General features: G+C 41.4%; 1 protein-coding gene across 5 annotated transcripts in view; it reads left to right on the forward strand.

Annotated features, from left to right (window-relative positions):
• Positions 1-25,717, forward strand: part of PCDH15 (protocadherin related 15) — a 904,280-nt gene that overhangs the window by 285,618 nt on the left and 592,945 nt on the right. For all 5 annotated transcript variants that reach the window (XR_007245346.1, XM_048507034.1, XM_048507035.1 and 2 more), the window contains exon 3: positions 3,662-3,754. The gene's annotated coding sequence lies outside the window, so the exon portion shown is untranslated. The remainder of the gene's footprint in view (positions 1-3,661; positions 3,755-25,717) is intronic.

The following is a 25,717-nucleotide window of genomic DNA, read 5'->3' on the forward strand; positions in this document are numbered from 1 at the left end:
ATCCCATGCTCATCTCACTGCCATGCAAACACCATGGGAGAAGGAACTTTTTATTTTTTCCACCTTGCCACCTGCTCTCCCCACCCTTGCGCCCATTCAGGGTCTGGCTGCCACTGCCCCCCCCACCTCCTCTGCTGCCCCTGTTTGCCTTGTTTGGTGAACAGCAAGCTGGGCATCGTCCCGCTGGAGGGGCAGGATATCACCTTCCTCCTCCTCCTCTCCTTTTTGTGCTCAGATGAGTGGTGGCCGTGGGGGGGGGGGGAGCCAAGCAGAAGGAAGAAGCCTAGGTGGATGGCCAGGTGGCAGCAGCAAAGGGAGCACCCAGCGGGGGACCTCCCCCACCTGTTTGCATTGTAAATACAAAGAAATTGGGAACTCATGCAAAATTAACTAGAGTATGTCAGCTCGATTTCTTCATGAAAATGGATAGCCATGCAAAGAGAGAAACAAAGATACAAACAACCTGGTATATATGATCCCAGTTCTATCCCAGGGTAATTGTGGTGGGCGGAAAACACCTTTGTTCACTTTCTTTTACATTCTTACATTTCTAGCTAACTGATTGGTATGAGAGAGAGAGAGAGAGAGAGAGAGAGAGAGAGATTTACACCCAAATCCAGGGGGGAGGAGTAGTCCTGGGAGCAGAGTGGGTATGTGCTGGCATGTTTGCCCACCCTGCTGATGTAAGTGACACATCAGTGGAAAGGGTAAAGATGCTGGCAGGTGGGCATTGCATAACTCCATGGTGGCCAGACCTTGAAGAGACCACAGCCATGCAGTTTCAGCAGCATAAAAGAGCACATGGATGTAGCAGGGGGCAGACCAGGGGGGTGTTTCTTGAGGTGGAGCCAACTTTCAGGCCAGGAACACCCCTCCCCCGCCACTATAGACTTATGCTGTCACAGGTTGCCACTGTAAAGTATGGTGTAAGCCTATCTGGCCTATGATGCTAGGTGACATGAGGGGTTTTTAATTTTTTTCCTTCCTCGTCTGCCCAAAACCTCTTTGAAGGTGGTGCACTACTGCTTTTGCCATACCATCCTTGGCCACCAAGGAGCTCGCTGCCTCCCATCCAGTTTGGATTGGGTTTTTAGTATGAACTACACAATTAGGTTTATTTTGGACCTGCACATCATACCAGAAAAAGAGGGACTTGCTCCCACAATCTTACAGGATTTTTGCTGTGCCATTTCCTCTCCTGGTTTTGTACAAGGAACTCTGGGATTTGCTGTTTTTGATGTCTCTGCGTTTCACGTGAACAGTCCTAATTAACTGCACACGCACAAACTCACTGTTTTACAAACGGCCCAGGAAGCCCAGCAGTTCAGAATGTTGCTTGAGATTGGCTTTAGCCAATCTCTCAAGAGATCTGAATAATAGGTATATAGATACTAAGAAATAGCTTTTTACAAGTATCCTCAGGCACTCTGTATAGTTAGTCCTTGGTGTTTTCCTCACAGTAATATGGATTGTAGCTGGAGCTTTCACCAGGACCTCTGGATCTCCAAGCTGGAGTAAATTTTACCCTCCCTGCATGTGAGGGCCCTCCCTCCTACCACAAAAAATCCTGCACTTCTCTGCTTTCCCAGCAGAGAAAGAGGGGTGGTGGTGGAAAGTGTCATCAAGTTGCCGCCGACTTAAGATAACTGCATAGGGTTCTCAAGACAAGAAATGGTCAAAGATGGTTTGCCTTTGCTTGCCTCTGTGTTGTGACCCTGGATGTAGGTTATACAGGTTATTCCTGTTGAGATGCATAATATAAATATCCCCCTAGTACTTCTGGTTTTGATCTTATTGGAACAATATGGAGGCATATATATAATCTTAATGAGAGCTGTTTTGATATCTAAGGACACTTAAAATAGAAATAGTGAAGTGTCTTTAGTGTATTTCACAGCTGACTGGCACTGTCTGCAGCAAAGACAAATTCTGAATCTGCAGTTCTCCTCCCCTGCATTTTTATTTTTTGTACAGAAAGACTTTAAAAAATTCATGTTTTAGGGATTAAGGATAAATATTAAATGTGAGTAGTAAAGTTTTGATTTTTGTAAATCTCTATATGGGAAACTCTTTTATTTTTATGTACGGACAAATGCTCTCACCTATAATTGTATGAAATATTCCTTAATACCTATTGTGAAATTGCAATAAAAATATTATCAAAAAAATTCATGTTTTTATTTTACTGAAATTGCTACGTCTATAAATCTGTGAATAGTTTTCAAAACATTTCAAGCACTGTGTCAGAATATGCATTTTGTGTGTGGAGATGCACATGGACAAAATTCAGATTTGGAATTTTGGCCTCTGAGGTCTGAATTTTTTTTTTAAATTGGAATTGACAAATATTCAAAATTATATTAAAGTTGACAGGGGACTGGCTCTTTTTCCAGTACAACAAAATAAGGTGAACTTAGTTTTTGAAGGTTAGTCTCAGCTACTGATCTTTTCCAAGTGCCTGAACCAACTCCACAGGATAGAGTGGATGTGGCACTATACCAGTCTGGTATAGTCTGCTCATCCTGAACCTAAGCAGTAGAACGTTCACCAGGGCAATGTTTAACTTTGCACAATGCAGAAGTGGAGAGCTGGTGCTGTAAAGGGTGGGAAGCTACCTTCAGAGGTATGGACACACGGGGAGAACTGTTTCAGCATGCAGAGCATTTATCAGCATCAAAAGGTCAGAGGACAGAATAAAGACTGTAAAACAGTTTTGTCAATTTTTAGTTAAGAAACCACCACTGTATATGTTCTTTCTATTTTCTGTGCCAACTTCAGGATTATTTGCATGCACTTTACTCTTTCCTCCCTTGGTAACACCAGTCAGGAGATATGTGGCTTGCACCTGCTATCTTTAGTAACAGACTGTCTAGGACATGGGATTCCAACATGGTGCCTTTGGGCATCATGGCACCCACCAACCCCTTCTTTGGTGCAAGCCAAGTGTTTTTATGAAGTGGACAGGGCTAGGTAGGGCTTTTGCCCAGTAAGACTTCTGACTGAATACTTAAGATTTTGATTGACTGTAGAGATTGTTTTAAACATTTCTTTGGCATAGCTGCTATCATAGCACAAGAATCTTCACAGTGTTAGTGGACCTCAGCTGTGGCCATCATTTTGTGGCTGCTTCTGCATCCTGTGGCACCCATTCTGTGCCTTCAGCTTCAAAAAAAGTTGGGGAGTTCTGGTCTAGGAAATATATTTGACTTTTACTTTCCCAGGCAGCCCAGTCTGTTCTCCATAAGCACCATGGACTTCTGATTATTCAGAAAATAACATTCAGATTCAGAAGTGGATATTGCAGATATGATTCTTTTGGGCCAGGTTAAAATATTTCTGAATCTGAGTAGCTCATCCTTGTTATCTTAAGGGAAAGTGGCAATACCCAGGATTACAAACTTTTGAGTATTAAAATGGTATTAATATGCCACTGTGACAACAGGCTTCATTTTCAAATATATGTCCACTGATGCAATTTCATTATTAGTGTAGAAATCTTAAAATCTCAGAGGCAAAAATACCTTATGACCATTTCGATCTCATGTAACATAATTCTTAATACTCTAAACTTTGACTTAGTCTTTAATTCCACATGTCTGATGTCCTTTCATTCTCTATATGCTACCAATGTCATGTGAAAATGTGCTCTTTTCATTTTCAGGATTTTATCTGGAACTTGTGACAATGGGAAATAAACTGAAAAGATGCCCTCTTACAATGAATTACTACGCAGCACCACATCTCCAGCTTTTCGGTGAGAAAATACTTCAGCAGTTTGCCGTTTGTATTTAATAAAATCATAAGGTCTCGTCTTGTGCAACATGCAGGACTGAAAGCAGAATTTTGTGACACAGTACATTTTAAAAGCCAATCCCCCATTTCTATAAGTACTTCTGTGATTTTTTGTAATTTATTGAAAAATAGGGTAACTGGCTACACTGAATCTAGTTTTGATTTGTGTTACTATCCGATTAAAAATACAATTGAGCGATCACCTGGTTAAATAACTTAGCTGCAAATAAACATGCATGTTTCCACAATCTGAATGTAAGCATATGAAGAGGGAGTGCATATCCCTGCAGTTAGAATTGCTGTGTGCCTGTTGTTAACTTCATTGGGGCTACTGTGGGCATTAAAGTGGTGACAAGAACATTGTTTTATGGATCTTTTCCAAAAGCGGAATGACCGCTTTATGGTGTTAGAGGTCATCCATGTCCCTGAATTGGGAAACATGTTTCTCTCCTTCCATTTGATGGGATTCAGTAACATGGAAAAAAGTATGCATGAAAAGCTTTTACTAGGTTTTTTTAAAGACTTACCATGAGGCAAAGTTTCATCTTTGAGTTTAAAACTGTAATTGATTCATCTATTGAAAAAGAGATTATCGCTTTTTTAAGCTTCAGTTTATATTTTTTTTCTTGATGCTAACAGTGCTGCTGAAGGACAACATGGTAATACTAAGAACACAACAGAAAAATTCTCCTTTTTATTTTCAACCAACATGTGCTCAGTTACTGACATGGGAATTGTAACATGGACTCCTATCATATGCTCAAATTACATTTTAAAGGGCAATTTGCTATATCTAGTCCACCTGCATGCTTATTGGTAGTATCTGACTAATATTTATCACACACTTGAGGACTTCTTTCTGTTGGTTGGCAGATGGTCTTGATCATAAACTACTTTTTTACCATACCTATTTACTTCCAGTTCACATTGAAGAATGAGGCTGTCAAATGATAATTGTTCTTTGAATGTCACTTTACTATTTTGTTTTAAGTTCTACACAACAGAGCTGATCTGTGATAACTGTTTCACTGGCTAAGCCATAATATCCCCCTCCTTATTTTATCATCATTCTTTGACATTCTAGTGTGATTAACATATTCAAATTCAGGACAAGGGTATGCATAGAGAATGTGGTTTGATTCTCTGTGTTTCTATTGAGGTTTTGTTTGTGTGTTTGTTTGTTTAGCAGAGTTAATGAGCTGCACTATAACACACAGTTCATTGGAGACAAACCAGACTGGAATACCTAGATATGTCATCTGATGTAGATCTATGCCACCATCTTGTTTTGCTTTGTTTTTACTTTGAGGGATCAATGTAAGACCTACAAAATGGATGCCAAAGTAAAGCTAAACAAAATAGTCCATGCAATACAGGAATAATATCAGTTATTGTCGTATTTGTGGTAAAAGGCTATTTGCAGGGTCATTAGTCTGAGTGGATACTGATATGATACTTATGGAAGATGATTTACTGTGCAATCCAAAAGGTGGGGGTGGTGAAGCAGCGAAAGATTGTGCCAGCGCCTGTGCCACCAGCACTGTGAAAAGTGGCTGGCTGCTGCAACACCCAAACCTGGATGTTTGGCCCTGTGTCAGTGGACCCTTGCCACAACAGTCTCTGCCAGCATGGGGGGGGCATGGAGGGGTGGTAATTAGCTCCCAAAGGATTTTCAGCCCAGGAACATCTACCATGCTAGCAGATGACTTATAGTTTGGTATTGGTTGGTGTTCCTTATGGGAATTTTTAGGCAGCTTTTTTAAAACAAACTTTAACCCCTTCCTGTGTCACCTGAAACCCCATAGAAGACCATGCAGGCATGCTGCCACAGGACCATCCCTGGCTGCTGCTCTATATCACCGTCCCTTGGATTGGGCTACCCAATATCAAAGCTATTATAATTTCTACTAAATTTTTGACGATGGAGAATATTGCACGTGTTTTCTACATTAACACCAAAATTGTATTGTTTCCCTTCCAGCAGTCTGAACTCATTCACACATAGATCAATGCTTGCATTTACCCCTTGTGCCGGTGGGGTGGACACCCATGCCAGCACAAGGCTGTGCCTGCTCCATAGGCAAGTCCAGCCGCTGACCCTGGATTGGGCTGTTAAACTATTCTCAAGGGTCAAGCACCAAATGTAGTATTGCATAGCATGGAGAGAATCACAACTATGGTATGGTCTTGTCGGAATCTCTTATTGCAACTTTATTTATTTATTTATTTATTTATTTATTTATTTATTTATTTATTTATTTCTGCGGCTTTTATACCACCCCATCCCCGAAGGAGACTTTCCTGTCTCCTTAGCTCTTCTGGGTTGCCAAAATAGAATGGAGGCACTTTGATTCCTTCAGAGCAGTAATACATATTTCTAGTTGTTGCTTTGAGTACCATTTATCTACCTTAAGCCTGTAAGCACTGATGTTCCTTACACATTCAGCTCTAGAAATGCTAGGAAGATAGCGTAGTATGCGTAAATGGATTTAACAAAAATATCTTATCACTTTCTGGTACATTAGTGAAGGTCAAATATAATCCCATCAGTTTTATTGCTGTTGACATATGTTATGACACCCCCCTCCCATTGGTTTTATGTTATGGGACTTCTTAACCCTTGTATACACACTGTTACTAAAGCAGTATATTCCAAATAATGAACCCACTGGATAAGTATTCTGTAAGTATCAGTAGTAGAATATTTGTCATCACTGTTGGCCACCAGTTGAAAAGCAGCTAATAAATCAACCCCACCCCTCCCCACCCCCAAAAAACGATCGACTCGGTGCTTTATTATACAGGTTTACTTTGTCAGGTGATAGTTTTGTTCTGTTGAACTTTTAATGTCTTAGAGTCAGGAAGACTGTTCCTAATGCTGGCAGTTTGTTTGATTGATGCCATGATATATAATTTGAGTCCTGTTTTTGTCACTTTAACAGAAAAATGTTTTAGGAGCTCCATCACTGGGTGCCAATTTAACACCAGGTTTCAGCAATACTCTAAAACTGCCGCTGTAATTTATAAGGTGACCTGCCTCTGTGGAAAGCAGTTCTTAGACAAAAGCTTCAAGCGGTTTGAGAAAATGTTTTAATCTTGTGCTTGTTCAACCAAAACAAAAGAAGTCTGTATGCCTGCCTTGTCCTGTATTTTAACTAACAACCTGCTCCTGTTGATTGTCTTTAGCTGAAATGGTGCAAATAGAGAATTGCTCTGCTGCAGCTAAACTCCAACCTTATGGCTGGCAAGCAGGCCAAATCTGGACAGTAGCAATAATTTTTCCTATTAAACATGAACAGGTTTGGATCAGCTTTTTGGCTGCTGTAAATTTTCAAAAGTCCATATATAGGTACCTAAGTGCTGTCAAGTCACAACTGAGTTATGGTGACCCCAGCAATGGGGTCAGTGGCGTTCCTAGGCAAACTGGCGCCCTGGGCAAAACCTAAGTTTGATGCCCCGCCACGGCCAGAGCAGCCCGGCCATGGCACTCACCCTTCACGGGCAGCTGAGTTTGCATCACAGCCCTTTCATTGCCTCGGCAACTGCAGCAGCGACCAGCCCGGAACAGGACGTTTCCCTGCGAGGGAGAGCGCAGCGTTGCTTTCGTTTTCCCCCACGGGATGTGCCCGCCCTGCTCTTGCTCAGTGGCTCCGACACACGGCTGTTTGCCTTAACTGGGTCACTCAGCAGCACCCGTGGAAACGACACCCCCCCCATCACTGGGCAATCACTGGGCAATCACCAGCAATGTCACCAAATATCCCCCAAGCAAGAGCAAGAGTACTCGGACGTTCCAAGGGAGCTCCCACAATGCGCTCTCCCTCGCAGGGAAACGTCCTGTTCCAGGTTGGTCGCTGCTGCAGTTGCTGAGGCATTGACAGGGCTGTGATGCAAACCAAGTAAGCATTTCAAGAGGCAGGCAAGCACCACCCACCTCCCCAGGCCAACGATTTTCCAGGCTTCAATGTCCGAGCGCTACGACCGGGACCAGAAAGAACCCCGGGGCACATCTGGGTAGTTAGCATCAGACGCTACATACGGAAGAGGGATGGCCAGTCCACCATCGGCTCTGGCTTAACCCTTTCTCCTCCATGACAGCATTTACAAAAGTATAATTTAAGAGTTCTGAGGGAATCCCCGCAGCTGCTGGCCTGAGGCCTCAAGTTGCACGGTCCTGCAGCCTTTGGAAGGACTGAGGCTTGGGTGGGAAGAAGCGAGGGGGCCCCAGAGAGCAGCCCGGCTGCGGCACTCACCCTTCCTGGTCAGGTCGGCACACGCAGCATAGCTGAGCTCAGACTTAGCCCTTACCCGAATTGCTCAGGTGACGACAGGCGGGCTGCCCCCCTCTCCATCGCATGACTCATCAGCGACAGCCAGCCAGCCAAGGCAGGGGCTGGGCAGGGAAGATAGCGGCGGGATCAGCCTGTCAGGGCCACGCTCACAGCTCGGGGCTCGCAGAACTTTGGATGTGGCGCGCTGCCGTGAGGGCGGAGCTTTCCCCCTCATCTGGCCTCTAAGCAAGCTGCTGAGTATGCGTGTGGGTGGTGGGTGCCACTGCACCAACCCGGGAATTGCGCAGGCTTGCAGCGCAGCTGAGCTTAGCCTCAGCCTACCCAAATCGATTGGGTGATGGGCGGGCTGCCCTCTGCATCGCGTGACTCCTCGGTCAAGGCAGGGGCTGGGCAGGGAAGATAGCGGCGGAGTCAGGGCTGCGCTCACAGCTCGCTGAACTTTGGAGGTGCCATGGAGGCGGAGCTCTCCCCCCTCCTCTGAGTCTGACCTGTGCGGCTGCTTGGGTGGCTTGTGTGGGCCGGGCCGGCCACCGTCGGGAATGGGCGGGGCTTCTGCTCAGGAATTGTGATGCCCCCATGTGACCCACAATTCCTACGCCCAAGGCAGCTGCCCACTTTGCCCAATGGGCGGTCCGCCTCTGAATGGGGTCATTATATACTATAAATACTACAAATTAAGTAAACTTCCAGGTATGTGTATAATTTGTTGTGCTTCTCCTAGTCTAGTCAAATAGCAAAGTTATTCTATTCATTGTTCAAAATATTTGTTTTCTGTTCTACCTATACAATGATCAAGAAAGTTAATAATTTTATTTAAACATGACAACAGCATCAGAATGCTCAAAATATGAAAAAAACCTCCATTAAAGGTGGAGATAGAAGTGAAGTCATAGACACAAAATGGATAGTTAAATAATTGCTTTTCTTATTGTCCTAGGAGCAATGTATGGAGAGAATTGTGTTCTCAGTGAATTTCAGTGCATCCAGAAGGGTCTGATTTGCTTAAGATAACACTGTGAATATAGAAGGGAACACTTTGAATTGTGTTCAACAACTAGGCAAACAATGAAAAAAATGTTCTGTATATGCACGGCCAGTTAACAGCCTTGCTGCTGTTTTTTGAATCATCTGAACCATCTTCAAAAGCAACCATATGTAGAGTAGATTAGAGTAATAAATAGCCATGGTCATGTGTGACTTTTTAATGTAAGGGCCACAGCTGGTACAGCAACAGACATTCACTACACATCCAAAAGGAAATGAAGCCTTACCTCTAATAATCCACTTTCATGCTACAATCTTGATCCTTTGGGGAAAGTGTAGCTCCTTCCACAACAGACTAATTCCTTAATCCCTGGCTAGCTACACTGCCAATAAGTAGCATTTCTGTCTATTATCTGGGTTGTGTTACAATTCCTTATCCAGCTCATTCCAAGCACTTGTTGAGAACATTTGTTAACATCCACCTGACTCTGACAGGGAACAAAAGAACTGAATCTTATTAGATATGATATTGTTGCTTGTACTAAGTGAACCCTGAAATTGGGAGGAAGGCAGCATAAATATAAGTCCAGGCAACTTCTGTGGTTCTCAAACTTTAGCAACCAGAAAATGCCCATTTTTGATTTTGTAAAAAAAATCCAAGACGACTAAACCCTCCTCTCTACCCTTGCCAGCACACACCATGTGCACATGGCCAGCCATAAATGTCCTGTGGAGGCCAGTGTCCCCATGCATCTTCTGAACAATGCAGTGAGACGTTTATCAACTGCACTTTAAAAACAAACTTAAGAAAATTGCTTATAATTGTCTGTGACCCATGTGATCAGGTCTGATAGAGCAGTTTATTATAAGGGCAACAACTCAGATTCCTTGATTGGAAAGGATTTTTTTCTCACACAGTAGCATGATTGGTTTAAGAACTTTTGGCTAGAGGCCAGATTGACTGGGGTACAAAGAGATCTAGAAAATCTTTCTGAGCTGCTCATAGAACTAGAAGAAGACTCAGTGTTGCACATAACTTGAATGTCCAGTACTCAGATGAAAACCATCATTGGCTATAGAGTGAATGTAGAGTGGCAACTATCTCTCTATCCTGAAATCCTTTCCATTGAAAGAGTGGAGAACAGTTTTATACTAGAAATAACTACAGAGAGCCCATGTGGTTTAGTGCTTATAATGTCACACTATTGTACTGTATTTATAGGCCACTATTCTTACTGAAACTGAAAGCAGATTAGAACAATTCATTCAGACAATTTAAGATATCTCATCCACAGTAACATAGAACTAGGATTACAGAATTTAAAAGCAAACAAATAGCCAAATAAACTGTCCAAACAAACACACAAATAAACTGTCCAAGACATACCATAATCCAGGAAGTGGGTTACAAAGGTAGAAGATGATTTTTAAAAAATGAAAACAATTCAGTCAGAGAGCATAACATATCCAACAATGATGCAAAAGGACTAGAATTACAGGTTTGAATTCCTGGTCTGCAGGCAGGATATAAATGAACTAAACCAATAAATACAGTTACGATACCTGCTTAATGATCCTTATTCAGATGTAGTTCTGGAGCTGAACTGTTGGATCCCAACCTCTGATGAATGCATTTTGCAGCTAGTGCTATGAGAATGAAAACTATAGCATTTTTGTGAGCGCCAGGCCTTGGAAAGAAGGGGAAGCCCATCCCTCCCTGTGGCCAGTCTTGTTGGATTTTTTTAAAGTGGAGATTAAATTCAAACTAAATTTCAGTTTTAAATTGCAGAACTGAAATAAGGGTGTTGAGTTTCTTATTTTAATGTCAAAACTGAATCTCTCCAAATCAGGATTTTATTATACTGGTAATTCCATTGTGAGATGTGAAATGAACACATCTAACAGCCATTTTCTTTTGATTAATGTGTGTGATAAGAGCAGGTACTTGACAGTGGAGGAGAAGAATTATAACATTTATGTATGTGAGCCACAAAGCAATCTTCAGTAGTGTATCTCACCTGTTTAATTTTCCTTTCTTAAACTGATGTAACTGGCATGAGAACATAATTTTGGGTATAGTTCTCTGAGCACTATCCAGGAAGGTTGATTTGATGTGTTTTGAAAGTCAACGGAGATCAGTCTAGAAGCATCTTCAAGCTACTTTCAGAACTTATGTGACAGAAAGCAATGTAAATAGCAACATCTTCTGTGTTCAGCCTCTTGGAGAAACTTTTTTTCGTTTTTCTTCCCTACATTTCACAAGTACAAATACATACGTAGTGTTTTGTCACCATAAATTGCTTTCTTATGTTTGTTCAGACTATATATCCGGCAAGTGAACTGTCTTTGAAAACACAGAATGAACATTTTTTCCTCTACTTCTGGGCTATGGAAGACAGAAATAAAATAATGCTTCAAACTCCTAAAATGATGTATTTCCATGGGACTCTGTAGTCCACCCAGCTTATTGTGTACAGTGACAATATTTCAGCTCTATATTTGGAATCACTGCAGTTTCAATTTTTCAAGAAACAAATAATATCAATCCCCTGACATGTTTCCATTAAAAAGCTGAGTCAGTTAGTTCTTCAAATTTACTCTATTACTCTTTCTACTGATAATGTTGTATCATGTTCGACTGTGTTCATTCAAGATAATACAGCAGAGAAACTCACATGGAGAGTGATTGTCTTTGAATCAAAATTTCTAAGGTCATGAACTGTTTAATTAAGGTGTTCCTTCCTAGCTTCAATAAAGAATAACCTGTCTGCATCCTTCCTCAAGAACCACTGCGTTCTTGTCTAAAAAGCACCACACATAATGTAATTGTATTGGGAAACTAACTATTAGTAACTCATTAATAGAAATAGAAGGCTTTGCAGTAATGTGATTTGGAATATCCACAGTACAACCTTACCTTTTTCAATGATTTATTTATTTAGCAGGCGAAAGTCTTGCTGTGACTGTCCCATCCATTTTGGCTAATGCAGCATTAATCATGCAGGCAAGGCAACTTGGAATTGTCTGTTTCCTCATACTGAAGCCAGCAATTTGGCATTTTAGCTATGTGGCAAGCACGTGTTCTTGCACATCCCGTCCCAAGTGCCCATATTATGCTGCTTAATTGGCTTGGCAGTGCAGCAGATACGTATCAGTTTTTCATTACTAACATACAAAAATCTCACTGCAAGAAATGTAATGAAGAGTATATTCATATATTCAATAATGATTGAATTAGTGTTCTAGCTCAAGGTTGGCCCTGCCATTAGGCAACTGAATTAGAAGCCTCAGGCTATCAGCAGCGTTTGAGTACAAATTTCATTGTTTGATATATTGTTCTTGATTGTTTGACGATCAACCAGCTGCAGATAACGCAAAACGATATCTTTATAGAAACATGTAATCTATCAGTTATATCAAATACTTCTCACGTTTTCCCCATCAAATGTCCCATACAGGAATTACTGTCTATTTCCTAGCTACTTTGTAAGGTATAAGATTTATCAAGTTGATGTAAGATTATTAATAGTGACAGTGGATTAATGGGGAAGGAACATATTCTGCATAGAAATGAGCTCTGAACTTATCTCTTTTATTCAAGACCTGCCTTGAAGCCAAGATAGACAAGTTATAATTTCACGCTTTGGATAATGTGCTTGCAAAAAATTATTAAGGCCAATTCTGCTAGTAAACCCAATGTTAATAAGATTGAAGCATTGAACAAGAAAATAGCTCAACTTTTTTTTTAGTAGACCATATTGGGTACTAGAATTTTTAAACATACTTTGTGTCTAACAAAAACTTTATGTTTAACAAAAAATACTGCATGGATTATATCTACAAATTAATCACTTTTCTAAAATATTAAATATTCCATTGCATTTAAAATAAAGTAGATTTTCTACAACAGTTGGGTGATGTCATCCAGGCTGGTTAGGTCACACCTCCCACTGTTCAGGCAGTGATATGTAAATTTTTTGCACTGTAGGGGGGCATCCTCTTCCAGTCTGAATAGCACTGCTGTTCCAGCAGCAGCAGCAGCTAAATCTTTAGCTCCACCTAATTAGTTTAAAGAGAAGGTTTAGTCTCTGACAGTATTGAGGAGCTCAAGGTCCCTCTAGTGGCTGCTCCGGTAATTATCCTACACTTGACAGCCATTCTGCCAAAGGATAGAGAAAATGCCTTAAAATATCAGTCAGACAGGAAGATTGAGACTGAAGAAAGAGCACGAGGCCAGTTCACTAGCCATCCACACAGCTGTACTCATCTCTCACTTCGCCTGTATGGGCAGATGGCCTACTAAAGAACTCTGAAGCTGATCCTGTCTTCCTTCATGGATCCTTATTCAAGATCCAGAGGGCATCACAGTACATAGCAGATGCCTCAGTGGACAACATAACATTCTCAGCCAGGGCTCAGGCTGTGAATGTCCTAGTATGTCACAATTTCTGGTTTAAAAAATTGGAAGGTGGATGCAGTGACGAAGGCAAACCTGGCATCAGAACACATCTGGGGCAAGTTGCTTTTTGGAGAAGCTGCTTTTGAAAGTTCTCATGAAAACCAAAGAGAAAAAGAAAGCGCTTTAATCAACTTCTGCCTCTTGCTCAGAGACAAAGATATCTAAGGGAAAGGACAGCATTCCTTTTGTGCCTCTTGCCCCTTCCATAACTTCTCTTTTAGAGACCAGAAGGGTACCAGAACTTTAAAGAACTTCACCTGCAAGTTGGGATACCAGGGAAAGTCCTTCTCCTCCAAGAAGTCTGATAGGAGTTTCACCAAACCTTCCAGCACCTGACTTCCAGATAGGGGGTCATCTGATGCTCTTGTCTCAGGCCTGGGAAAGGATGGTATCTGACAGTAGTATGGGAAGGATACAGAATAGAATTCCATTCTCCTCCCCCTTCCCTGTTCTTTCCATCACCCACACCCAAGCAAATCCAAAAGTCAATGATTGTCTGGAAGGCTGCAACGCACCTACTAGGAATAGGAGCCATAGAAGAGGGGGCAGAAAGAAAACACATGAAGGGGACTTATTATCCCCTCTTTGAAGAATTAAGGAAGTTGGGCAACTGGAGGGTCATTCTGAATTTTAAAAGGCTAAACCAAAGAAAAGGTTACAAAGAAAAAAATACAATGAAAAAGTTAAGGATGGAATCTCTTTGGTCCATCCTTCAGGCCTTCCACAAGGAAGACTTCCTCACACCTCTGAACTTAAAGGACACCTATTTCTGTATCCCCATTCATCCAGCATCTCAGAAATTCCTTTGTTTTGTCTGGGCACTTCTCACTGCCAGTACCAGGCCTTCCCCATTGGCTTTTTGTCAGCTCCCCAAGTTTTCAACACGGGTTTGGTGGGTTTGGTGGCCCATCTCTGCTTACAGGGAATCTATGTTTACCCATACCTGGATGACTTACTCCTCAGGGCAGTGATGGCGAACCTTTTCGAGACTGAGTGCCCAAATTTCAACCCCAAACCCACTTATTTATCACAACGTGCCAACATGACAATTTAACCTGAATACTGAGGTTTTAGTTTAGAAAAAAAATGGTTGGCTCTGAGGTGTGCGTTACTCGGGAGTAAGCTTGGTGGTAGTCGGTGGCTTTGCTTCGAAGCAACCATGCAACTCTTCAAACAGGTGAATCACAACCCTAGGAGGATTTACTCAGAAGCAAGCCCCATTGCCAGCAACTGAGCTTACTCCCAGGTAAAGGATCATGTTTTAGTTCTTTGCATGAAAATCAGTGAGGTTTAACAGCATTTAACAGGGTTACCTACACTGCTTCCCCAAAACTAGGTCTTAGGTTTAATGCTAATAATTGAGCCCAGCAGCCCAGGCCAGCCTAGATGTGTGGGGGTGGGGGGGACTCTGTGAGTGCCCACAGAGAGGGCTCTGAGTGCCACCTCTGGCACCCGTGCCATAGGTTCGCCACCACTGCCTCAGGGCATCGTCACAGGAAGTGCTTCTCTCACACATATCACACTGTTCAGGTACTGAGAGACCAAGGATTCCTGGTGAATGGGGAAACTGCTCCTACTTTCAGTTTTTCCCTCAAAGGGACAACATACCATTTCCTTGAGGGTGATTTTTTTTGGGGGGTGGGGTAATGTGGTAACCCAATAGCACAGTGTTAAGTTAAAAATGCACTACATACAGAAAAGCAGAACATTACGTTTAAAAAATAAGAGAGCAGATAACTTCTAATATTTCAAAATGTAGCAAATGGTAGAAATTATAGAAATGGTAAAAATTCCTACTCTTGGTTGGATTCTCATGCACTAAGGCCCTTATAGAAGCAGAAACACAAGTAAAAGACCACATAGCGACTTCCTGTAGATCCATCTTACTGCATCCCGTCTTGTGTTTTTGCTTGTGTAAGATCTTGTGCAGTCAGTTGCTGGAGGAAATAGAGAAGAAAGCCCTGGAAGTTGCACAAGCAGAGCTGCATTTAGTTCATTGCAGGATCAAGGTCACTGACTTGTGCCAGATGTAAATCCAGACAAGGTTCTAAAATACAGTCGTTCATCTTAGACCATTTCCTGAATGGTCTCTCTCAGGCACATGTCCTTTTGAACAGAAAAGAAGCAGGAGGCTCAGCCATGTTGGATGGACTTTCCTAAAGAGCTTCAGAGACTCAGCACAGGTCCAAACAGATCAACTAAAAACACAAAATAGTACTTCAGCTTTCTCCAGTAAACAAGACAGCCAAATAAACCATCCTGATGGATGGAAATCTTACATTTGGGATTAGCTGGGAAATAAGAGAAAAAGAGATCAAAGGGGGTGGGGGGAGAAAGTAAATCTCAATAATGTGTGGCAATGTAATTCAAACAAATCATCTGTGAGTAGACAGAGTATCTCTTGTGAGGCGGTGGCCACACCTGCCACCTGGAATTCCTCCTCAGTTCCAGGTGACATCCCAGGGGCCCCCATGCATCACAGAGCTGCCACCGAGCACCCCATGGCTCTTGGAGGCATCCTGGGAGCACCCACACCTCATGCAGGCTCTGGCAAGTACTACACAGCCCACAAAGGCAGTCCAGGAGCACACACACTACATGGAGATGGCTCTGAGCACCCCATGGCTTCCTAAAGCAGCTCCACCCCATCTTTCCGAGCTCCTCTGACTCAAAGGCAACTGGGTTTATTCACAAGGAGGAAGGAGCTGCAAAGCAGCACATGGAACTGGCAGGCTGCGGTGTTCAAGCCAGGGAGGCATCTGCAGGCCTCGGCATCTGCTGAAACACAGAGGGCAAGCCACAGGGAAGGTATAGGAGGGCGTGGAGCCCAGTCTGGAGAGACAAGGAAAGCAGCTGAGAGGATCAAGGAAGGGCAGGTTCGGCCCAAAGGCCCTGAGTGAAGGGATTGGTCCTCACGGTCCTCTATAAAAGTAGGAAGGGATGGAGATCAGGGAGGAATCTATTGGCTAGGAATTCCTATAGAACCGGGGAAACACCCAGACCACAAGGAAAAGGCAGCCAATGAGTCTTCCTCCTTCACCTCTGAGGCCTCAGGAAACAACAAGAAACTGGAGACTCCCACAGGAGAGGCTAGCCCGAGGTTCCCACCAACAGAGGGGAGCACAGTATCCATTTGATGGGCAGAGATTTCTGGTATTCATACCTAGGTGCAATCTGGCAAGAAAATTTTTTTCCAACATCCCAAACACTTTATGAGCATATTATGTTAACTTCTTGGAGGAAGGACTTCCAGTCTTCCATGAGAATACCAGTCACAAAAGAAGTACTGCATCCATCACCACATCAGTAAGCATGGTAGGTGGGAGTGAGTTGAAAGGCAAAATGAAATTGGATCACCATAATGAAATTGAGATAGGTTTTCTCCAATTAAAGTGGGATTCTTCCAGTAGAATTGTTCCTTCAGTCTTTGTATGATTTTATATACCGTAGAATATTAATAATTAAAAATAAAAAAAATTAAGTATATTTGATTAGAAAGACGTAACCTCTTGCTGCTATTTTCAATCATGTCTGGGAAGAATTTGAACCTTCTCCTCCAGGTTAACATCAATAAGATTTCAACAGTTTGTTGTTGTTGTTGCTGAGCCATAGGTTAATGAGCTGATCTTTCATTATGGTTAAAACCAGGACAACCTAAATTATTTTAGTTGTTCTTTGCTGTACTTCTAGGTCTTTGCAATGTTCTTTTGATCTTTTCAGCAGTACTGTTTTCAATATTTAGTTGAAACAGTCACATCTGTGGGGGAAAAGTAGACAATTCAAATATTTGAAGGAAACTCAAGCAATCTTTGTCATAAATATGGAACATACATTTCTTTGTTTTTACATTCTGCTGAATGTGAAATTTATATTGTAAACAGTATATGTTGTTGTTTTTCCCCTTCTAAAGCTGTATTTTAAATGTTTGCTGCAGATTTTTTTTGTCCAAGACCTGAAAAGAGAACTAACAAAGGATCGCACATACACACACACATAATGACAACCCTAAGTACAGCCATAGGATGTGATTTGCTGAGGCTACTGTGGTAGAAAGTACACTCTTGGGTTTGTACTTATCTTAATTTCATATGAGGCTTAATGCTGTAGTCTTCTGCCAAAGTTTTTTTTTAACTCTCCTGCATTTACTCATGTCATCTTTGTTCTTTCCTTTTATCTTTATCTGCGGATGGGGTCACAAACCGGTTCTGCCCAAGCAGCCACTTGGGACACCCAAAGAACAGGAGGGCACTTTAGTCTCCCCTTACATCCTAAGTCACATGGCCACCCTCCCTTCCTCCCGTTGGCAGTAATCAGAAAGGGAGGAGTACCCTCTCCCATTTATATCTCTACCACTACTGAGAGAAGGTTTCTCCTTGAAGCTACAGTTTTTGCCTAAGATGGTCTCCACATTTCACATAAATCAAGATATTATCCTACCGGTATTCTTCTTGGAGCCCCACAGTGATTAGAAACATGCCCTCCACATATCAGATGTAAGCAGAACTTTTCTGTTCTACCTGAATAGAACTAAATCTTTTAAAATAGTCCCAGATTAATTTCCCACTTGGAACCCAGATCAAGTTACAGACTTTCAGCCCAATTCATCTCTAGTTTAACAAATAGAGCAGAATCAGTGAATCCCAGTTATTAAAAATCTGCCAGAACAGCCTGTTTATTCCATGTCTTTGATGTGTTTGTGAAACTGATGGCACTTAATGATACCTCTATATGATGAAAGCAGTGAACAAAGACAGAATAACATATGAGAGATCAGGATAACATATCTTGAGTTTGTCAGAAGAATGTGTAGCCAAAATATTATTGAGGCTTCATTTGATATATCAGGGAAATAATTTGTGAATCTTTAATCATATCTTTCAAGGGACAAGTAAAAAAGGCATTTTGTTTATTAGAGAAGTCAGTTGATGTACTATGATATTTTCAAGTAGTAAATAGAGAGTGACTTAAATTCTAACATAAAATTGAATTAATAAGAAATCAAAAAAGATATAAAAATTGAAAGCGAACCAAAAGCTATCTACTTGACCCCAAGCTAACTGCAAGCATATAGGCCATACATATCACTGACACTTGATGCAAGGGAAAAAGGAGCCCTTCCATCTCTTCCTTTGAAAGAGGTGTCATGGGCCAGTCCCAAGATGTTGAGGACTTTGACATAGAGCCTGAAGATTCTGTGGATCCAGAGCTGGCTCCTTGCAAGGAGATACAGACAGCAGAGCCAGCTCCAAGCCCTTCCCTGCAAGCTAAGACAGAGCCAGCTTCAAGTCCTTTGTTGTCAGCTGAGCTTGATGATGTGCATCTGGGAGAGTCATTAGGCACCTCAGATGAGCTGAGTAACAAGCCAGCTGTGCAAAGGAGGCAAAGAGAGGCTGCAACTACAGTTTCAAATGAGAAGAACTCATATTGCTGCTCAATATGGCAGAAGGCTCTAAGAGCTAGAGACATCTGCATCCAAAGAGGACTAAGTCTCAGCAGGACCCATTAGCAGGGGCCTCTTGGGTTTGGCTAGACCTGGGCGCGATAAGTCCACTTCCCTGGGAAGCTCCATGGACCTGGTCTTCCTCATCTTCTCTGAACTCTGGTTCTCAGCCTGCCTTCCTGGGCCTCCTGCCTGTGTTGATCCTGGATTGTCCTTCTATGCCTTTGCCTGCCTTGAATATGGACTGTCTGACTACACCTTTGCTTGCTGCCTATCTTGATCGTGGACTGTCTGACCATGCTTTGCTAGCTACCTGCATCCTGGGACTGACTGACTCCTGCTGGCAGCACAGAGGTGATGGTTGCTTTTCACTAGGACTGTGAATTTGACTTTGCCAAACCAAAAACAAGCACAGCTTTTTTCCCAGCTGAAAAAAAAATGTGCCCTTTAACAATAGCTGAAAAACCCTGACTGTTCTGTTGAGATTCCCCACAGGCTTAAATGGGAGTTTTTAAACCCCACCCCACTCTATTATAGTCTATGTGGAACCTTTTGTGGGGGTGCGGGTGGAGCTTAAGGTAGGGGCACCAAAATTGCAGCATGCCCTCTGCTGTCTCTCCTACCACAAATCCCTGACTTTGGTAAAGATTGGCTTGGGGGGAATACAGTTGGCCCCCAGTTTTCCTCCATTTGAGACTGCATAATATTGGACCCCACAACCCAATCTTTACCAAACTTGTAGGTTAGTGTAAGGCTCTAAACAAATCTATCAGCAATGTTGCATGTTTGAGGGCTCTGCCTTAAAAAGAGTTCTCCAGAGCCCATAGAGTACAATGGAGCTGCATTTTTGGGGGGATTCCCACTCCCCAAAAAACCTTAAACCAATATGAGAATTTTTCCTCCCCAAAATACTTGGTCTCATGAGATGGACAAAAGGCTGTCCTGCCCCTGAAGGGAAAATCAGCCACTCAAATAAGTCTATAGAGGGTTTCTCCAGCATCCTTTGATAAGGGGGATGAGATTTTGGAGGGACACAGGAGAATAGAATCCAGGTCTGCCTCAGGGAGAGATCAGTGACAGCTCAGGTCTGATGCAGGAAAAAAGAGTAGACAGAGAGAAGGGTAGCTCTGCTTAGTAGTGTGGCAGAGCAGTTTACCTCTATATTTGGGAGAAAACAGAGTACCTGACAAGTCTGTCTCTGGGGATGACTCCTGGGACAGAGCAGGCTGGTGTGGTGGAATCCTGTGTGTGCATGAGAGAGTACAGTTTAGTGGCTAGTCAGTAAAAGTCTGTGCCTGAAAACATTACAGAAAATTCTTACTCTCTAAATCCATAACTAATTTAAATGTATGTGTCTCAGCCAGCTTTCTTCTTTGTCTGCTGATTTATTCATTGAGACTGACTTCATTGAGATTAAATCTTCTTCTTTGTATCCAAATCCTGCCTCAGTGATCTCTATAAACTCCTTGTATACAAGATTTACCTCACAGCAGCAAACGCAAAGCCTACACACTCACTACCTGTAGTACGGCTGGTAGGTTTATCGTTCAAAACAAACCTGGATCCTGAAAATGTTAAGAGGCTGCCTGCATCCTCTTAAAGGGGAAAAAGAGGCTTTTCACAACCTGAATCTGAAAAAAAAATCAGGTTTTTTGGGGGGAGGGGGAGTGCCATACCTTTACTTTGCACTATTAAGGGGAGTGAATTCAACAGTCAGGCCAAGGCTAAACTAGAGAGTATGAAATTAAGCTGTAGCTGTATACAAACAAGTTGAATGGATAGCTCCCAAAGCATGCCAGTGGCAGATATGATGAAATAAATAGTAACTAGAATGTAGAGCCCAATACATTCTGATGGTGAATAAAGTAAATTTCTAACAAAAGCTGAATCTAATGCAAGTAGATTGTGTGCCCAGAAAATAAATTACTTACCGTTTCATATGACTATAGCCACCTGTCCTCTCTTAGAAATTTTGCTTTTTAGTAGGATAAAACTGTAATACGTGACTGGAACAATCCATGTGCTAGATGCATTTTCTCTTTGGAAACAAATGTTTATGAAAATAATACTAGGATGTGTCAAAAGATGTGGAAAAGCCCTGGGCCAAAATAAATCCAACATAAATTGTGGAAGCTTATATTTTAGCAGACATAGAGTAAGGCCTAGAGTACCACGACTAACCAAGAAGTTTTTCTTTTTGCAACAGTTAGTCATTCATATCTTGATTTATTGGGCAACAAAATTGACCATAAAACTATTTTTACAGTGCCCAAGAGACCAAAGCATATAGATGTCATGTTGAGTAATAACATCAGGATAATACCAAGGTCTTCAGTTATCTCCTGTTTTTTTTATATGGGTAAAACCAGATACAAGACATTTAATACCCAGAAACCAGCACATTTGCTTCAGCTATTAAAACACCTTGGAAGATTAATGCCCTCCCAAGTAACGTTTCAGTCAGTGGATACAGGAGACTTAAGTGACAAAATTCCTATTTTTAATTGTTTCAGTGCAGTTAGATTATTTAAAAGTTTTTTTGTCTAATTTGCTAACTGCTTGTGTTATGTAGAACCCTGGCCATCTGGCTGATTTCTTTTGATAATGCCAAGAACACCTGGCTGTTTTGTGTTTCAGTAGAATGATAGCCCCCCATTTGATTTTTCCAGCCTGTTGAATTGGTTCAGTGTTTGATGCTGTTTAAACGGGAGGCTTGTGAAAACTAAAGCTACACATGTAGTCAAGTATCCTAATGTCTTGTCTGTTTGTGATTGAAGGATAGGACTTCAGCTATGATTGCCGAGAGAATTGAGTTTTGCAAGACTGGTGTCTTTGAGACATGGATGGCACTATTTAATAACTAATTTACAGTGGTAAGAACAGAGAGAAAACAAATTTTACTGGGATGCAGCACTGAAGTACAGAATTCTTCCATCTCATTCTGATAGGGTCCTATTTAACTGGGAACTAGGCTACTAAATATATTTACCGGTGATTGTAATATATTTTTTTTAATGAACAATTTTATCAGATGTTCAAGCCTTTAATATATTGGCTGATACAACTACTATTAGCTCAAATAGACCCATGATACATTTTGGATATACAGATAATTCCTTTTCCTGCCCAATCAGAGTATTTAATACCTTTGTGTGTGGGGTGTGTGTGTGCGTGTGTGCTGATGACCATTTCCAATTTGGATTTTTTGTTAACTCTTTAGTTGCTGATTTCTATCTCTAGGTTTTGTTCTACTTCATAAATAGTTTCATATTACAAGTTGGTTAAATTCTGTTTGTTCGTTTAATTAGGTTATTTTCTATAGTATTGTTTTTAATGCTTTGAATGGAAATTAGTTTGAGAATCTGAATATAAAGATATTGTAAAACATTTAACTCACTAATGTACAATTCATATCCAGTAGGGGCTTCAAGATTGTTTGGATTCTCTTTGTAACAATAGGAAATCATATTGCTTTAAAGCATAAATGTTTTTGATTATTGTGCAAATGGTTTTGGGATTAGTTATACACCAGTTTGTTTTTGTAATCAAGAAACACATATATACAACTGCTTTTTATGTGTGCACAGCTCCAGAATTCATGTAGAAGATAATATATAAAGGATAGAAATTTAAAAAGAAATATATCTGACTGCTGAGATAGTTACTTTGACTGAATACATTTCAGTGTTCAGGGATATGAGCTACTTTTCTGGAGTGTGTTGAAGCAGAAATCCTTCAGCAATTGAGATGTGTAGACAGAGCCACATGATTATAAGTGTTCTATCTATGTGATATAATTAAGGTGCAAGAAAAACAATATCATCCTTTTGAGTTAGCAACACTCTCTTCCCCAGTCAAATACCTAATACTGCTGTCACCCTTTGATTATTTATGGAACAGAAAGGGAGGGAAAACAGAAATTTATTTACCAATTGTAGCAAAACCAGAAATATGGCTTCCTAACCATAGCACGAAGGTAGTATCACATCTGGTTACAATGGCTAGAAGAGATTACTTCTTTTCCCCCTCCTGGGTATCATTCAGAAGAACTAACTTTGCTGAGGAAGATGAAACAACTGGGTGACAGAGTATTTACCAGTCCATAGTAGTTTATTTTTTTTTAATCTGCATTGAGACTGACTATGCACTTGCAGAAGAACATTCCTCTCCCAGGGACAACCTGTTTCTCTGATTAAATGGGATACCCAAACTTCAAAAGCCAAGAAATAGATAATTTAGCATCTGGATTCTAAATTAACAACCTTTGGTAAATGTTCTGCTTAAAACCATAGTAGACAGAGTCCAATGGAATTTATAGGAATCCTTGTTCTCCATATACTAATTAATAAATATTTGTACAATCCATTATCCGCTATCTAAAATTTCAGTACTGGTGTTGTGTGTTCTGTGTAAGGCTGTTTTTGCATGCAGAAATTGCCCCTCTATTGGAGTTCCCCTCAGCCCTCAGTGCTGCAGCATGGCTGCCATGTTCCTGCCCCAGAGTCTCCCTGTGGCAATGGCTTTGCTCTATAAATTTCTGAACTGCAAAGTTTGAGGTCCTTTTGAAATGCCCCTTTGCTGCTATGGAGGCTTCCACTGGCATGCAAAAGTCCTCCGTAGCATGAAGGGGGACAGTTTTTCCTCCTCGCCACTCTGACCCACCCCACCAATGGACAGACAGTCAGAAGCAGTGCCCTCCCCCCTTGCAGTGAAAAAAAGTGAAGAGAAAAACCTTGTTTTGATGAAGGAGGGAGAAACCTTGGGCAGAAAAGTGGCGTGTGCAGACACCGTGAACAGGAAAGTGATGATTCGCTCACACAATCAAGGATTCCAGATTTACATTTTAGACAGGAAGGTGGGGGTGGAGGACAGTGATCCCATCGCACATGCACGGATTTTAGATGGGGGGGAGGCAAGGGTGCCAATTCTCAGCACCTGATTTGTCATATACAACTAAAATAGTGAAGTGAGCGGGCAGAATGGGGTGAGATTCAGCCAATCTGAACACAGGAAATGGAGGCTGCCCGCACATGCGTGAAAGTGAATCCAGAAGAGCTTGCAGTTCTTAAGCTGTGCTTATGGGAAAGCCCAGGGCTTGTGGGAAACCATTCGGGGCTTCCCTCACTGGTCCTGTCTTGAGCGAAAGACAGAGCGGGGCAGAAGTGGGAACTACAAGCAGAGTGAGAAGCCCCACAGCACGTACGCTCCCTAGCTAAGCCATGGAGCATTAGAAAGTGCAAAAATAGCCTGAGTAACCACAATTCCAAAATGTGATTTCCAAACAGGAAAGACCTTAGAGGAGAGCTATGGATATGACTTCATTTTCAAATAAGAATTTCCTTCTCAGTCTTCTTCATCCTTGGGGAATTATGTATCCACTCTGATGATCTTTCTGGCTTCTTAGCTGCTTTGTCGAAGGCTTTCATGGCCAGATTCAACTGCTTCTGGTGGGTTTTCCGGGCTGTGTGGCCGTGGTCTGGTGGATTTTGTTCCTAACGTTTTGCCTGCACCTATGGCTGGCATCTTCAGAGGTGTATCACAGAGAAAAGTCACAAAATCCACCAGACCACGGCCACGCAGCCCGGAAAACCCACCAGAACCAGTCTTAGCTGTTTGTTTTTTCTGTCTTATTTCTTCATTTGCTCTCTCTCTGTCAATTTGAATTGCATCTACACAGTTCTCTGGAAACATAGGAAGTAACTCTTAAGTACTCTTTACTGTTGGACAAATGCCAATAATTATTGTTGTCTAGTATATAGCATATATAGTCCCAGTCCCTCAACTTGAAACACATTCGTGAGCACAGATTTTTTCCTCTCTGTGTGTATTCATTTGCATTCTGTTTTCCATTTCTCAAAGAAACAAGTCTCATGCTATTATCAATTAAAATATATATGGTAGAAACAAATGAAATCTTATTGCAAAATGGAGATTATTTGTATGATCTTATTAGTTGCATTTTCAATCAGTGCCATAAAAATAGACCACTTTTTCAGCATAAATTAGAAAATATAAAAATCTGCAAAGTTTTATTGGGGTGCTAGGCTCATCTCTGGTGAAAAGATGGATTTTTTTGTTTTTATATTTTATGGGATTTTTTTTCAGTAGATAGAGATATTAGCAAAGTTATTAAAAGTCACTATACTCATCATATTCCAAAAGGGCATTGGAGAATAATACATAACCAGCCATTAAAAGCCCTGATAAATTTATGAAAAATTGTCACTAATAGGTAATGTTGTTGCATATATCCTACAGATTGCAAAATATGGTGTGAAACATGATGGGGAAAAAGTATAAATAATTGAAGTGTTGAAAGCCTCTTGTAATTATGACCATAAACAATGTTTTCTTTAAAATTGCAACTGTGCACAATCACTCATTTTGTAAACAGTTTATGAAAAATTATCACTAATAGGTAATGTTGTTGCATATATCCCACAGATTACAAAACATGATGAGAAAAAAGGTCTAATTAATGGCAGTGAGGAAAGCCTCCTTTGTCCATTAAAAAAAACTTTTTCAATGCAACTGTGCATGATCAGTCTTTTTTAGGGTTTTTGTTTCTAAGAACCAAATATAACTTTTATTTAGTCACATGACTCACTATAAATGGACCTTGAGCTTGTTTGGAGGTTCTAGCAGGGGAGTGCAGCTATTGTATATCCTTGGACAGTACGCTCCTTCTACCTGGGGTGGTCGTCCTCTTCTACCAAGTGTGCAGCTTCAGGAGGGATGCACACTGAGTGG

The sequence above is a fragment of the Sphaerodactylus townsendi genome, linkage group LG08, assembly GCF_021028975.2.
Source record: "Sphaerodactylus townsendi isolate TG3544 linkage group LG08, MPM_Stown_v2.3, whole genome shotgun sequence".
NCBI classification, from domain to species: Eukaryota; Metazoa; Chordata; class Lepidosauria; order Squamata; family Sphaerodactylidae; genus Sphaerodactylus; species Sphaerodactylus townsendi.